This window comes from Gouania willdenowi, chromosome 21, assembly GCF_900634775.1.
Source record: "Gouania willdenowi chromosome 21, fGouWil2.1, whole genome shotgun sequence".
Lineage (NCBI taxonomy): Eukaryota > Metazoa > Chordata > Actinopteri > Blenniiformes > Gobiesocidae > Gouania > Gouania willdenowi.
In genome coordinates, this window is record NC_041064.1 from 31643239 (window position 1) to 31658254 (window position 15016).

General features: G+C 38.7%; 1 pseudogene; it reads right to left on the reverse strand.

Annotated features, from left to right (window-relative positions):
• Window positions 1-4136: 4136 nt before the first annotated feature.
• On the reverse strand, window positions 4137-4254 carry LOC114455756 (uncharacterized; annotated as a pseudogene).
• Window positions 4255-15016: the final 10762 nt, after the last annotated feature.

Consider the following 15016-nt stretch of genomic DNA (forward strand, 5'->3'; position numbering starts at 1 on the left):
CTAAAAACGATCCGTGGTTTATAGTTTCATCTTTGGTTTTCAGTGCTTTTTGTTTCGGAGCGTGGAAAGAAAGTTTTACTTTCAGGCCTCAAAGGGAGAAAGTTATCGAGCTCAGTGCTTTGTAACCTTTTCTTTTGTCTCATGTCTTAAATAATCACAAACAGGATATTTAATCAACATGATCTTATCTGAGCAGAAAACTCTACTTTGTAGGATTTACACAAAACAAAAAAAAGATTTTAACATCAGCCTAAGCATTAAAGGTGTCTGTCAGACAGCACGTTCACCTTCTGCCTGAAAGACTCCTTTAAAACCACAGCGTTTGGACCATTGCCCCTATTAGATGACATGTCATTAGTGCTGCGTTAATACTGTAGCTGAGGAGGAGTTCCACGAGTTGCGGAAGAAAAATAAGAACTTAGCAATTTCCAATTGCCAAATACATTAATTAAAAAAAAACTCATGTATAGCTACATTTACTGAATTCTAAAACTGTGCCATGCCTAATGCACCATGTGGGTACCAACATAATAGGTAGAAACCCCAACCTGAACCCAAGAGAGTGGCTGGGCTTTGATCAGAAATAGCATGACTACCATATGGATTCATAAACTGCTGACCTGAAATCAGTACAGTACTGTGGTTTAAGGTATCATTTTTCATATAATTTACTCAGTAACGGTTGGGTGTATAAATGTAATCAATTACTTCACTTCTTTTAAAATGTACTTAAGTAGAAGTAAATTTACTGATTTAGAAATATACCCAAAAAGGTAAAAGTGGCCAGAAAATGACTCAGTTGCAGTAACTTGTAATCTATTAGTTTCAACTCTAGCAAAAAGGCATTGCATTGGCACAATAGACCATGAATAATGTTGCAGCGTTCACATGAAATAACAAATGTAGTGAGAGCATATTTTGAAAAGAGCTGTCTTAAAATTAATTTAAAAAAAATAATTACTTGAAAAAAGTAAAAAGTAAAATTAACAAGAATAATTAAATCAATAAGGAGAAAATACCAATAAAATCTGGCTAAAATGTGTTATCTTGAGTTCAGTCTTATCTTATATGCAACATGTGCATTTCAACCATATATATTAAAAAAGACAATAAATGTAAACCTTTTTAGAATATACTTTAAATGATTTGTACTGAAATGTAAAAAGTCATAATTTATAGGTCATTATGTTGTGATTTTTTCAGATCTGAACCACTTTAGTTCAAATTGATGTAAAGTGAGTGTGACACTGCATCATATTCAAACTGGTGATTGTGAAGTGTAGGAGGTTCTCCTGATATCTGGACATGTTGGGGATCAGTCTCATCCTCCTCTTCACCATCTGTTGGTCATGTCTGTCCTCAGGCTGAGCATCAGCGGCTCAGATGATGGAGATGAGGACGGACGTGTGGTGAGGTTCACTGACTTTCAGAAACAGGTTTACGAACATACATAGAAGCACTGGAGAGGTTTGATTTAAAAAGAAAAAAAAAAAAAAATATTTGTTACAACAAAATATCAGTGACAAGTAAACAGTCTTGAGAAGATGCTTTTTTGTGCAAAAATCCATACGTCCACCTTCTGAATATGTGAGTCCTGGGTGTTTCTGATTAATACCAGAGGTGTAAAGAGTACAGATATATCCTATCCAAGTTCAAGTACAAGTAAGTCATACATGAAATACTCAAGTACAAGTAAAAAATAGCTTAATTAAATAGCACATAAAACAAAAGTTACTAGTTACTTTAAACCCCTGCGTTTATTTTCCCTTGCGTACAGTAAACATCTCATGTATAAACTAAAAAAAGGAAGAGAACAAATCTTACAATTGAAACTTCATTTTTTCCGCACAAAGGCATCTGTATAAAATAAAAGGTTTGTCAAAATGTATAATTTTATTATCATTTTTTCTTAAATAAAATAACACCAATGAATTCAATTCAAAATAAAACTCTTCTCAGGCTCTAAGTATAGATACATTTATAAACTCTAAAAACCGGGAAAATAACCAGCTTTAAATGGTGTTTTGGCACCGTGCATTACGTTTAATCTGATTGGTCGACTATGATGTGATGCATTTGATTTTTGTCTGGTCATTAAATTTTTTGTAGTTTTATAGTGTCCGTTGATCATTTTAAAACAAAAAATAATTTTAATCACTAATTGTTGAGTGTATAAATGTAACAAATTACTTTACTTCTTTTAAAAAGTACTTAAGTACAAGTAAAATTACTGCTTTACAAATATACTCAAAAAAAGTACAAGTACCCAGAAAAGCAACTTAATTACTGTAACGTGAGTACTTGTAATCTCTGGTTCATGGTATTTCCAAGATTCTCAGAGTGAATCAGTTCAATCAAAATAAAATTCTAACCGTTTATGGTTATTTTCCTGACTTGTTGTTGTTTGAGTAGCAGCAGTAACACGAGGGAATTGTGTTATATGGTATTCTCTTTTCAATTCAAAATGTCAGTTTGTTCAGATTCTGAGAGCAGAGTAATCTACAGTCAGAGGTGAAAGTAATGGATTACAAGTACTCACATTACTGTCATTGAGTTGATTTTATGGGTAATTGTACTTTTTTGAGTATATTTCTAAATCAGTCATTTTACTTGTACTTATGTACGATTTAATGTAAATTAAGTAAATTGTTACATTTTTACACCCAACCGTTACTGAGTAAATTTTCATGTCTTGTTTTAAAACGATCATCTGCCATTATGAAACTACAAAAAATGAAATGACTAGACAACAATCAAATGCATCACATCATAGCCGACCAATCAGATTAAACGTAATGCACTGCGCCAAAACAGCATTGAATGCTGGTTATTTTCTCAGTTTTAGAGTTCATAAATGTAGCTATACTTAAAGGCACACTGTGTAACGTTTGGCTACTAGGGGCGCTAGACTGGTAACTTTCACGCAAGCAGCCCCTAGTGGCCACAAGCGCCACAGCACTGTCGCAAAAATCAACAAACAGTCAGTCGGGCCAGCCTCCCTTGTCTTTTGTTTGTGTACGCAGACAGTAGTTGACCTGTAACTTCGGGATAAGGATTGGCTCTAAGGGCTGGGGTGCGAAGTGGGGCGGGGCTTGCGCCACGGCTACAGTCTATGGGCTGGAGGAGCAGCCGCCACCGCCGCCCTCCTCTCCTCGCCGCTGGAGTCCCAGTGCTTGGCCTTTCTCGCCATGTCGGTGGAGCCCCCCCCCCACTCCCCGGCCTTGCCGCAGTCATCGGCCCTGTTTGCTGGGAGTCGGCGCAGCGGCGGGGGTCAGGGCGATGGCCGCCCGTCCCTTCCGACCCTCGGCGAAAGGGGCCGACAACAGAGGCAAGGCCAGGGAATAGTGGGGAGGCGCCATCAATGCGGACCAAGCACCAGGTCTCCGGCGGCGGGGAGAAGAGTGTTTCGGTGGTGGCTGCTCCTCCAGCCCATAGACTATAGCCGCGGCACGAGCCCAGCCCTAAGAGCCAATCCTTATCCCGAAGTTACGGATCTAACTTGCTGATTTCCCTTACTAAAGAATCCACGTTTAACTGAACTATCGTGGCAATTAGTGCACCATTCACCCAACACAAAACTACCATATTGTGCTCTTTTGGCTGTAAACAGAGGCTAACTCGTTTCAGCTGCCCACAGCAATGGCACCGAGTCAGGAAATGCCCGTATGTTGTGACATCACGTTTGTGCAAGATTTGGTCACTTCCTTTTTAAGTTTATACATGAGATGTTTACTATATGGCAAGATTTATAACCAAAAATAAACTTGGGGGTGAACGTAACATCAATCAGCTACATACGTAGACCTACATCTACAAGAGTTACGTCAAGTCCATTATGTCATACGGCTCAGAAGGACAAGAGAATGATACAAAGCAACACGAAGAAGCGATCTATCTTCTGAGAATTAAAAAAAAACAAAAGCAGGATCAGATATTGGAGCAAGGGAAGACTATTGGACACGTCCTTTTCATGGCCCAACAGTGGATTACCAAAGTTGCCTTTCAAAGACTACATGGAGGAGGACGATCACCTCTGGACAGTCACAGCTGGGACAAAACACAACATCTTGGCTGCATTGTGGGTGAAGTGCCTTGCCCAAGGACACAATGACAGATACCACTGGGGTGACTGTCCCCCACTGTGGCACCTGGAATTGTCAGTGGTCTCCCATCCAACTACTAACCAGGCCCAGACCTGCTTAGCTTCCCAAATCTAACGGGATCGGGCACTGACAGGCTGGTATGACCACCACTTTTATGAAATGCGTAACATTATTACGCTGAATTTATGATAGAATTTTACAGGATACATTTCTGATGTTTTTACATCATTCTCACTGTAGTTTCTTGTCTTTTCACTAGACAAGGAAGACAATGATTAGCAAAACCACAAAATCAACATCTTCCATTGTTTTGGCACAACTTTCATTCCAATAAAACACCAGAAATGTCCCTTTAGCTGCGTTTTGAGGCACATTGGCTTAAGTAGTGAATGACAACTTTTGGATGAAATACAGGTAGGCCTACATTTTTTTCTTACAAGTTACGGATCGTCACCTGCAGTTTTAGGTTGTGATTATGTGGTTATTCTTGTATTTTGTAGCTTTAGTTTGGGTAATTGCATTTTTTATTTCTATCTTGACATTTAGTTGGGACTGCAGATGCAGATTAGGCGTTAGCTAACTGTGATGTGATTGTCTTTGTCAAATATAAAACTAAGCTGAACGATTTTACTATTATTAGATTTTTTTCTTTCCATGATGGAGGCTCTGCTCTGCTGACTGCACGTCACTGGTTTATATATTTGTTACATAGTGTGTGTGTATACACAGTCCTCCAGACGTCCTCTGTAAATAAGCAGGCCGTCCTGAGGGGGCGCCGTCGGGCGTCTCAAAGGACCCAATCAGGCGGCTCACAGCGTGTGTGTGTGTTTCTGAGTCTGTTCTCTGTGTTTAATTCATTAAACCAGCCTGATAATATAAACAGCCATTCATTTGGCTGCCTGACGTTGGCCGTCTGGACAATGTGAAGAGCTCATATATAGAGCTGTGTGTGTGTGTGTGTGCGTGTGTGTGTGTGTGCGTGCGTGCGCGTGTGCGTGCGTGCGCGTGTGCGTGCGTGCGTGTGCGTGTGCGTGCGTGGGGCTACAGTGAGATTTTGATGTAAAATGCTTGTGTTATAATGTCAAAGCTCATGCAGAAAATTTGATTTTGCATATTTAATTTCAGTTCTGGTAATTATTTACACAGTGATTTAATAGATGAGGTGACAGATCACGTGACACCCTGTCAAGGGGTCACAGTGAATGCTATAGGGCAGGGGTCACCAACTTTTCTGAAACTGTGAGCTACTTCATAGGTACCGTATAGCATATACGGAGTTTTTGGGGGGGCAGGGGGAGCATTGCCCCCCCCCTTAGTGGTCAAAAGTGTGTCCCCTCGTTGCCCAGGGCGGCCGGGGGTGTGGTCGTTGTCCTCGGGCGTGCTGCTCCCGGTGCTGCTTCTATTCCGGGTCCTTCTGGCCTGCTGGCTCTGGGCCCACTGACGGGTGCCCGCCGGCTGCCCGTTCGTCGCGGTTCTGGCCGTCTGCTGGGCGTGGGCCTTGGCCCCTCTGATGGGGTCTCTGCGGGGGCTCTCTGGGCCCTCCCCTCGGGGGATTGGGTGTGGGGGTGGGGGTGGTGGGGTGGTTGTCAGTGGGGGGCCTTGGGGTTGGGGGGTTGGGGGCAGTGGCGGAGTGCGCCGGTTCCTCGGCTTCTAGGTGCTTTCGGGGGGGGTGTATGTGGGGGGCGGTAGCTGCCTCTCGGCTTGGTGTCTTGGGGGCGTCTGGGGGGCCTGCTCAGCCGGGGGGGGGTTGCCTGGGCTCCCTGGCCCCGCTCTTTCTGCTATTCTGGCTGCGTCCTCGAGTCCGGGGCAGCGCTTGGGTTTACAGTAGCAGTATCTTGCACATACATTGGTCTACGATGCACTAGAATGCCTTGGACTGTGGGATAAAACTTGTAGTGGGCTTAACTTTAGACACATTGATCCCAAATACCTGTTTCAGGTATTACCACTCACTCCTTCCCTCTGTCCACAGCCACCACCATTATAGTTAAGCCTCACGCCTACAACTTCACATCTCACTTTACAGTAATCAACTCTTTCACAATGTAGATGGTGAAGCGACACTGCGCCCTGCAGTTCATGTGTGGTACTGCAGCAAAAATTAAGCAAAAAGTGGCCGCCGGGCTTATTTTATCAGGAATTTACATTAAACAACGCATTTTTGCATTGTTGTATATGTCACACACATTGTGGCACACCTCAAGACTGTCTATATATTTAATTCTATTTTTCAAACTCCGCCTATGCCGTATAGTCCAAAGGGCTACCAGTTAGAAAATCATTTCTTAAGTACTATATTTTCATGGTTTCCATTTAATTCGAGGGTGATATATTAAAGAAGGCTAGCAGTAACTTAAAAAGGTAGGAAATGTTTAAATTACAACATGAAACAGATTGTTTTTCTTAATTTATGCAATTGTTTCATTTTCATTCAATTTGATAGAAAATCCACCATGCGTTTTAAAAAAGAAAAACATCTTATACAGTATATATCATGGAAAAATAACATACCACTGATCTAATACCAGATTTGCAACACTTAAAAGCATTTGTCACAATGTTTCAGTGAAAATAAACATTTAAAGATGGTTTATTTAAAACTAAAACTTCATCAGCAGTATTTAACTGTACTAAGTACATACTACATCTCCCATATGTATTCATCTTGGTCAGTTTGAATCTTGGAAAGTAAATCATATTTTAGGTGGAGCCCATTGGTGGCTAGACCTCCTGAGGGCCCCTCACATGGTCCATGCAGGCTACTTGGTGTCCACGAGCACCGTGTTGGTGACCCCTGCTATAGGGTCATTCCATGTCATTTCAACAAATGTTGAGGACGTCCCAGCAATGCACCACAAAAAAGAGAAAATGGAGAACATTAGAAATGTGTTCAGAAGAAATTTTGTGATTTAAAAAAAAAAAATTCTGATGCAATGTTTTTGGAATGTTACTAGTGAAAAACTAATAAACACTGAATGATTATAAGACACAGAAGAAAGCTACAATGGCCTCATTTAAAGGATTTCCAATATTTGGAGATAAGTGGTGAAATAACCCAAAGTTGGGTTCCAAAATGAAAATTCATTTTTCGCATAAAGAAAAATTGTTTTATATCCCAAGAAAGAGTAACCTTTATACAATAAATTAAAACAGAGATCAGATTTTTTCAGATTTCAAGAGACTCTCACCCAAGAACCAACATACATATCTGACTAATGATTAGTGATGTAAACAGATCAAATTACAGGGAGCTGAGGCATATGCTAAGTTGTTTACTGAAGGCCCAAACATGTTCCAGCCCCAAACCCACACAAACGTTTGCCCAATCTTGAGGTGCCGGTATGTCCACCAGCTAGAATGTATAGCAGATATTGTTGTATATTCTGAGAGAGTAGGTGGAGCTGTATTAATATACCAAATTTCAGTTTTGTACTGTAAGTTATGTAGTTCCTGAGATATTGGAAGCTGAAAATGGAAGAAAAATAAGGACGCTCAAAACACTCACTAAATTGTCCATATCTTAAAAAGCATTCATACGATCATCGAACAATTACTAACATTTTCAGAATTGTTTTAAACTAAAGTGCGTGGGCCTTTTGTTGAAATGATATGGAATGACCCTTTACATTTAAGTTTCCTCATCACCTGAAAAGATGCAATCAAGAGTTAGAAAGTAATATGAAACAGCAGCAGCATAGACGGTCAGTAAAAGCCTGACAATATATGTAGGAAATGTCTGTCATCAATGCAATTCTCTTTTCTTTGTTAAATGTACCATAAAGGATGATTTTAGCATTTAGTCATGTATTGTCCATCACTAGTTTCAACCTAAAGACGAACAGAAACTACAACCAAGCAAAGCTGGGCTTAAGTTAAACTACGTGCTGGTAACTTTGTGTGTGTTTGCTGGTTTCTGTTTCACAGCGAGTTTTTCTTCCTTCAGCTGTGATTATCCTCAGCCTGTCTTTATGAGCTGCAGCAGAGGAATTGGAGGTCTGATCTGTAATCTGTGATGGAGGTCATAGGGTCGCCTCAGACTGATGACTCCTGACACGCACACGCACGTACACGCACACGCACACGCGCACACGCACACGCACCCACACACACACACACACACACACACACGCACACACACACACACACACACACACATCCGTGGTCGTTTCCTCACAAATCACACCAAGAAAAGAGCAGTAATCTCAAGAAATAAAGTCAGACTTCTCCTGTTTCACTTTTCAGACGAGATGTAAGTAAGACTGAATTATATTTAGGATGCAAAAGGAAATAAAATGACTGGATGTTTTTTGTTTCATACACATTAAATACATACTTTTGTCTATGATGATTAAAAAACAAAGCAAACTAATCTAAATCATATGTATATATACAGTATATATACAGTATACAGTATATACTGTATATTGGGTTTTCTGCTCTGTATCTTTAAACCAACATCATTCTTTGAAGATTGACACAAGCAACAAGACACAAAGTAGTGATACTACATCATTAATTTTAAGCTGTTAAAATAACATGTCAACTCATGGCCCGGGGGCCAAATCCAGCCCTTTGGAGCATCCCATTCGGCCAACAGGAAATAGTTAAAATGACAGAGAAAACATGAGTCATAGTGTAAATGAAACTCAGCAATATTTGCAGGGGCTCACAGTTTTCCCAGTGCTTATATCACATGATTAAAGTAATTTTTTTTATGTTAAAGAGTGCAAAAAAAACACAAAAATGTCTACAAACTCCTTCAATTTTCCTCAAATTATGACTAAATGTTTCCCTTAATTAATAGGTCACAAAATCTAGGAAATTTTAAGTATAGATCTTGTCTTGACTCCTATCTATTACTTATTGTTTGGATAAGGTCGGTTTCTTACATATTCAGTATTTTATGTGTACGTAGAAGTGCAAACTATGGCACAATAATGTTGGAATTACTTTTCTTGCATAAAATCTGTGTCCCACTTGAGATCAAACTGCTCTGTATTTGGCCCCTGAACTAAAACAAGTTTGACATCTCTGTGCTAAATAATCTCAGTCTTAAAGTTTCTTGATAAATCTCACCAAAAGTAGAGCGTTCACGCTTTGAGAATGTGGTGCAAACAGTGGGAATGCAGTGTTGATCTGGTGCGACTGCAGCGAGCTTTATGAGAACGCAGAGAGGACTAGCGTTAGCGTCCTGCAAAACCTGTCAATTGTGACGTGAAAGCAGTAAAAACACTGTGAATGTTGGGAACACGCTGTGTGAATGCAGCCACAAAGTGTGAATGGCTACGATTACATTATGTTTTTTATTCAGAATTAATTATTCCGAATTAAATTATTCATAGTTAAAGTGTTCTGCTTTGTGTTTACATGGAAATAGTAATTCCGAATTGAGGTTTACATGGAAAACAGATTTATTCGCCTTTATTGAATTCCGCTTTAGGTCTGGGGGTTGGGAAGGGTTCTGATTGGACAGGGGGTGAACGTAATGTATCACATCTATGTATCCAGAAAAAAACACACAACAAACCGTTTATTTTCGGCTACAACATAGACGACCACATAATAAAAACTATTTTCACTTTTATTTTGATCGTAGTTTTGAAGAAGCAGCTCCACAATAATACACAGATTCACTTTGGTCAGCACAGCAGGAGAAGAAAGATAGAAGTCCGTACTTTGGCCAATCTAAGCCAGCGGTTAGTGCAAACGATGAGTGAAAGGAGAATTTTCAAACGACCCGCCCAACATTAGTGAAGTTCTGTGTCCTGGTGGAGGGATTCATGTCCCCAAATGATGCTTGTTCAGTTTCCTGCTGTCCGTGTGTGTGTGTGTAACATGTCCGCGTAAATGTTGCATGTTTATGCGTCTGTCCATTCACTCTTTTCATTATATCCATATCTTTTAAGGCTCTTATTAAATAAATTGTCTCGGCTCGAGTCCAATGCTTGCTTTGGGCGGCCATCTTGGATTATGTCGTCACCAGCGCGTCATCGCTACAGGCCAAGCATGACCTGAATTAATTTAAAGTGGGATTAAAAAGGAACGGTGCCCTCTCTTTTTATATCCTCCCTATAATAAAGTGGTTCTTACCTCAGGGAGGGCTGGTGATGGTCACAATTATGCAATAAAATTAATTATTTAATTGCAATAACAAAACATGCAACAAAAAATTAAAAATGAAAATTTAAGTGGAATTAAACGTTTACAAGATCGAGGAATTAACAAGCCACGTAATTCAGATTTAAGTTAAATCAGAATGGCCATTTTCATTTGGAATTAAGTGTTTACAGGGTCAGTTTAAAGAGGATTAACTTTTATTCTGAATTAAAGGGGAATTAAGGCTCCCATGTAAACGTTGCCTGGACAGAAGCATAAAAAATGCAGACGTTCACATGGACACAGACTTATTACACATACGGACATCAGCAAGCGGAACAGGCTTCATTGGGAAATGAAGTACCAGAGTTTCACTATTGACATGTGGATTATTATCAAGTGAATTTTTCACTCAACGTCCTGTATAGTGGAGGTAGAGCAGCTGTTGCACTAATCGCTGGTTTTTGAACGGCCAAAGTACGGACTTTTATATCTCTTCTCCTGCTCCGCTGATCAAAGTGAAACCGTGTGTTATTGTTGAGCTGCTGCTTCAAAACTACAACGAAAATAAAAGTGAAAACAGTTCTCATGTGGTCTTCTATGTTGTAGCAGTAAAGAAAATGTTTGTTGTGTGTTTTTTTTTTGCAATAGACGTGATACGTCACGTTTGCCCCCTGTCCAATCAGAACCCTTCCCGACCCCCAGAGAATTCAATAAAGACGAATAAACCTGTTTTCCATGTACACCTCAATTTGGAATTACTATTTCCATGTAAATACATGAAGCAAAACACATCAATTCAGAACAATTAATTCCGAATTTAAAAAACATCATGTAACCGTGGCCAATGTTGTAGGAAAGTGATGTGAACGAGGTGATAATACAGCATTATTTAACATTTTAAAGAGTTTTTAAAGGTATTTCTGGTTCATGTGATGTGTTTCTTGCTTCAGTCTGAGTTCTCACATCTTCTCCCTCAACTCGTGTAAGATCTGAGCTCAGACTTCCCTCCTTCAGACTGTCTCCTCCGTGTTTATCTTCTCATTAGGAGTCTTTATTGGTAAATAAGGCAGATGCGTTCCTCACTGTGAGTGGAATTGCAGTGGTCAGTGTTTAGACTATTAGAGCATCTATTTACAATCTGCAGTTTCCTATTGATTATGTCTGCGCTCGCGCTCTGTTTACACGGGGAAATAAATAACACATGTCGCCACTCGCTCTGACGCCACATCTTCTCCCTCTTCTTCTCCTCCTCCTTCCATGGTCGTCCTGCTTTCAGTTCACAGAAACCTCGTGTGATGTGTTGAAACGAAAAGAAAAAAAAAACAATCAATGATCCATTATTACAATCAAACACAACCAATCAGATAACAAAGAAAATCGAGATGACAACAAAATAAAACTTTGATTATTAAAATGTGTTTAAAAATGCTTCATTTTTTGCATTTTCATGTTCATCACTTTTTCTAAAAACTTAAAAAGAAAAAGAAAAAAGTTAAAAAAAACAAAACAAAAACAAAGAGGCAACAAACAAAACCACACTAATGACCAAAATGCAAAAGCAAAAATGCAATAAATGAATTTAGAATTAAAAAAAGTATTTTTATGTTCTCACTATAAAGTGAAGTCGGGCAATAAACTACTTAAAAATCCCCTCTTTAAAATTAATGAAGCATATATTACTACCAGTAAGGATTACAGGAATTATTAAACAACTGATTTGTTAATTTCAAACTATAAACTAGAATATAAAGAAACAAGATATTTTAGGCGAGAACAAGACTACAGGAGACAAATCATTACATTGAAAGAGACGACAAGACATTGCAAGACAAGTTAAGACAATGTAAGGAAAAGATAAGTTTTTTTTTTTAGACATTATAAAATTAGAAACCAGAGCACTCAGAGAACACAAACCTCCACCAAGTGACAAACATGGTAGTTATCTGGATCAGTGATTAATAACCATACAGTAGATCCAAATGTATGGACATTTTTTCCCCCAAAAATTGCAGTGAAATGTGCAATCTGGATCCAATCCAGATGAGACTTGGTGAGGCAATTTGAGGAACCAGCCCGACATAACTGAGCCAATTTTCGCAAGTATTGGTATTTTGAATTTCTGAAATTTCCCCGATATTGAGATATTTTTGATCCAGAATCAGTATATTGACCCTGGCAAATGTAATTAAGTCTTTTGTAGCATAAGGTTTATCTTTGGTTAAAATTGTGACTAAAACTATTGAGTGCTTTGGAGTAATCCTGCTAACAAACAAAATAATGTCTCTCCTTTACCCTGATGAGCCAAGATGTTTTCAGAAAACACAAGATATTGTGGATAAGAGACAAGTGAAGACATGATGAGACATTTTAGGAAAAGACAAGAATTAATGTGTTGGCAAGACAAGACAAAACAGGATTTAGGACAGAACATTGTGAGATTAGACAAGATATTGTACATTATACATAATATTGTTAGACACGACATTGCAAGAAGGAACAAGAGGTTGTGAGCAGGGGTGGGCTGGACGTGTGGCATACCAGGCATCATCCTGGTGGGCCGTCGACCCAAAGTGGGCCTGTGTCATGAACTGAGTTCACATTGTACTGAGATTGTATATGTGCATATATGCGCATGCGCACACATGCACACTACCGAAAAATGAATATTTGCTTAAAAAAAATAAATACATTTTGTTTATTTTTGTTTTCAAAGTCAACGGACACATGTTTTGTTTGTTTATTGGATTATGTTTGGGTTAGAGTTAGAGTTATAATCTCAGTACGGAGGTAAACTCAGACCGTGACACTGGCGGTTTTTTTGAATGAGCGAGTGGAGGCAGACATGGTAACAGGTGGCCAAAAATGGTCCAAAAATGGCAAGAAAAGAGTCAAAAGTTAATAAAATGGGCCAAAAAATTGGCAAATAAAGAGAAACCAGGTGGTTTGTAATGGCAAAGGGTAGCTTTATAATGGGCAAAATAAGATAAACAATAGTGAAAAAGGGCAAAAATGTGGAACAAAAAGAGGCTAAATGAAAGGAAACAAGTGGTATACAGTATAATGGAAAAAAGTGAGCTTATTTGGATGAAAAATGGCCCAAAAATGTGATAAAAGTGTCAAAAAGAACTTTCAAAAATGGACAAAAAATAGTGTTAGAACTTTATGAAAAGGGGCAAAAATGGGACAAAGGAAGTTGCAAAATGGCGAAAGGAAATAGGCAAAGAGGGGTTTAAAAGTTCCCCCTTTTAAGGTTCTCTGGGGGAATAATAATTAAAATTATGACATGAAAAGCCACCTGCTGTGTATCACTGACCTAATAACAGCTTCTACATGGTGTCACTGACAATGTAGTGGGCTGGTCTGGACAGAAAAGGTCAGGGTTGAATTTTTGTCCCAGTCCTCCACTGGTTGTGAGACAAAAATCACAAGCCTTGTCCATTAGCTTTACAGTATATACAGTACCTGGTGCAGAGGAGTGCTGTGGAATCTGTTTGTGGTTTCATCTCTGTCTGAATCTGGATCAGTGTTAACAGACAAAACCTGACATGAAGACATTAAAGCTGTGATTACGATCACATGGATTGTTTCTCCTCAGCTCCTACAGATCCATAACACTCTGTTCTTTAGTTTGGAGGGACTTCGTGTCACATGATCAACCAAAGAAATGTCCAAAATGTGATTATTCAGCATTGTGTCCTAAATATAAAAAAAAACCTCCCAGACTACAGTAAAATACACATTTGTTCTAATATATGACACACACAATTAAAATAATTTTAATAAATAAATAAATTACCTTTACCACCAACAGGGGGCGGTAGAGTCCAACTCTTCTTCTCTCTGTGTGTGTGTGTGTGTGTGTGTGTGTGTGTGTGTGTGTGTGTGTGTGTGTGTGTGTGTGTGTGTGAGTGTGTGTGTGAGAGAGAGAGATTTTCACAGTAAAAGTCTTCCTAAAACATCACAGAGCCTGTTTGTGATTAACAAACACTGTAAATGTAATTATTTGATCTTCTTTGAGTTTATTTATAGATTTCTCTGGTGAGCTGAAATCACTAAAAGACTTTCATCATCAATTTAAATGAATATAAATTAATAATTAATAGTGATTAATTAATTCCCTTTCATTGGACTGCGAGCAGTTGATGGCTGTGATTAATTCATGCAGATTTCAACCAGTTATTTACCCGTGTGTGTGTGTGTGTGTGTGTGTGTGTGTGTGTGTGTGTGTGTGTGTGTGTGTGTGTGTGTGTGTGTGTGTGTGTGTGTGTGTGTGTAAAATCACCTTTTCCCATCTTAAAACTCAAAAATATTTATCCCTGTTATTAAGGCAGAAGTTATAAAATCCTTTAGTAATGTTTAATCAACTCGTGGATTATGGATTATTTGGAGTTTATAGTGATTTAGGGAATGTGAGGCAGCTGCTGCACAGACTGTCAGAAAAAAAGGTTTTAAAATGAATAATAATAATAATAATAATAATAATAATAATAATAATAATAATAATAATAATAATAATTTAATAGTACTAGTATTTACATTTCTTCAAATGGATTGTTTTGTGTGACATTGTGAATTTAACATGATTATTTAAAGTGTCCAATAATAATGTTGGTTATAATGTATCTGAAGTGAGATCATAACATGTTGTCAAAAATAAAGTCAAGAGGGATGGACAAGAATAATTAGTCTGATAACTTAATGATCAGAAGAGGGAAATCATCATCAAGGTTCCATATTTCTGGAATGGGAAAAAAAACAACAACAACAAAAACACACAAGAAAAATGCACAAAAAGATTAAATGAATACACAGGT